The sequence below is a fragment of the Penaeus monodon genome, chromosome 18 (genome assembly GCF_015228065.2).
Source record: "Penaeus monodon isolate SGIC_2016 chromosome 18, NSTDA_Pmon_1, whole genome shotgun sequence".
Taxonomy (NCBI): domain Eukaryota; kingdom Metazoa; phylum Arthropoda; class Malacostraca; order Decapoda; family Penaeidae; genus Penaeus; species Penaeus monodon.
In genome coordinates this window covers 29,713,897-29,716,396 of record NC_051403.1, presented here as the reverse complement: position 1 = coordinate 29,716,396, position 2,500 = coordinate 29,713,897, and the positions used below count along the sequence as shown (strand labels likewise).

Genomic DNA, 2,500 nt, shown 5'->3' with positions numbered 1-2,500 from the left:
GTCAGGAATCAGCTACGCTAGGCAGGTCATCTCGTCAGAATGGGCGACAGCCGGCCCTCGAAACAGAAAAGTCAAGGAGAACGAACTAGAAGACAGAAAAAAGCTATGTGTGTGTGTGTGTGTGTGTGTGTGTGTGTGTGTGTGTGTGTGTGTGTGTGTGTGTGTGTACATGTATCTATATGTGTGTGTGAGTGTGTGTGTGTACATGTATCTATATGTGTGTGTGTGTGTGTGTGTGTGTGTGTGTGTGTGTGTGTGTGTGTGTGTGTGTGTGTGTGTGTGTGTGTGTGTGTGTGTGTGTGTGTGTGTGCGCGCGTGCGTGTATGTGTGTGTTTTGTCACGGACAATGTGCGAAGAGAAACCATTGCTGTTCTTCCAGAAAACCAAGGAAATGTTCCGGTAAAAGCGGATGAATGGAGGAATGTCTTCATTTATCGAGAACGATCACTATAAACACCTTGCTCATGCTCTTTGTTTGCTGATGAAAGTTGTGATTTTTACAGACGGCGTGCACGAGCTGAACTCCGTAGCAGCCCCAGTAGTTACGTCAAGATACAGCTAACCTAGATCTTGATTTCACTCTTTCCCCATACACTGGTAATTCTGCTTGCTCTTCGTCTCTGGGTCATCATGTCCCTTCCCGCAAGTGATTTAGTCCTCGGCCCACATTTCACGTACTCTTGCAAACTTACTCATTTACGTTTTTTTTTTCTCTTAAGCATGTTTTATCTTTCCCTTATTTCTATGCAATTATTCCCCCATGCTTATTTTGCCTTCCCCCATTCATATTCTAATTTTCCCTCAGTAGGAAAAGCTGACGCTTTATTCACACTGCAGATCTACTTTACACAGATAATATTATTTTTCCATTTACATAACAGTTTTCCTTCATACATCTACTCTTTACGTGTTCGCGCAATCCTCACCCTTACGCGCAACCGCCGCCCTTGTGACACAGGTAATTCAAATCACAGCACATAAAATTGACTCCGTTTCCTCATTTCCCCATATTTCAATCTGCTGGCACTCATAAAAGACAGGCCCACCTCCCTCAAACTGGAAACGAGGCGCCTCAATAACAATGAAACAATAAGGTTTCTTTCTACCGCTCGTAGAAAGCGCTGCCTTCCTTCGGCCAAATTCCTGTCTCGGCGGCCGGCCAGCTGTTCACGAGAAGCATTTTCTACGGTGTACTTCCTGTGTGTTTAGTCCGACCCCGAGGCTGATTGCCTGCCATAAAGATTCATGTCTGAGACAAGGGAGGACGGTAACAGTGCTGTCGATAGGAATCTTAAATTACGCATCCCCGCCCATTTTGAGTTGAAAGTTCATATTTATACAATAATGAATTGCCGGAGGATAGGAATGCGCAGCTTAGCTTAATTGTCTTATTTTCTTTATAAATGTTGCGCTTTTTGATATCTAATTTAACTCACATTATATGAAAGAAAATAAATTATAGAGTAAGCAACATTATTTCACACCAGTAACGTTTAGACATTCTTCCATTGCATTATTGAGTTATATGGATTCCCAGCATTGGATATAAAATGGATATATAAATATAAATGGATATAAAATGTATATCATCTTAACAAAAGTTTCTGATAAGTTGTAAGAAAAAACAAAAATAAGCGGTGAGATTGTTGAAATTATATATTGCAATAATGCTTCTTGATAAATAATTTCACACAACACAGTGTTGTGTATGATAACAATAACAAAAGTAATGCAAAGACGATGACGATATTAATTAAAATAATGGTGGTGACAAAGACGACAGTGTTGGAGAACAGCAATAATGATGATGATACAGAGTCAAGAAGCATTCCTCAGCTTTCAAGTTCTACCTCCTGAAGTACTAAAGGGCTTGAAGGTAGTGGTCGCACATGCTGGTTTCCTTAGAAAATCTGTAATATCGCACCACTAGAATCTAAATAGTAAGTATAATATTAGCCTGTGTGCGTCCCCTTTGAAACCTCGAGAAGAGAAAAGTGCGACATTTTACAGGTCGGGATGGCGTACGAGAGTGTGTGTAATATATATATATATATAATATATATATATATATATATATATATATATATATATATATATATATATATATATATATATTTCCACATAGATGTTCCACGGGGGGATACGGATTCTTATTATAAAGGAGGACCAGGACAGCAGGAAACCACATAATGCGCATTTTCATTTATTAAGTTTCGGACACCATAACTGTGTCCATCATCAGAATCTGCATTTACAAGAGAGACACATTTGTAAAAACCATGTACATTAGTATTGAATATATAATTTCAGCGAAAATAAAAAACACAGGATACAACAGCAACACAAATTATAAAGTAAACGTCGGGAGAAATATAAACACGAAACAAAATAAGATTGCTTCGATTATCTCCATAGTAGAATGTGAAGTTTGTGACGTGTCATGCTCGTGCGCTACGAATTAATTCTTCCATGGTAGGGGAATGTGAATTTTTCGAAAGGT

At 38.9% G+C, this 2,500-nt stretch overlaps 1 protein-coding gene across 2 annotated transcripts in view; it reads right to left on the bottom strand.

The window, feature by feature from the left end:
• The window catches only part of LOC119584413, a 24,035-nt gene that overhangs the window by 17,059 nt on the left and 4,476 nt on the right, over nucleotides 1–2,500 (bottom strand). The window lies entirely within an intron of this gene.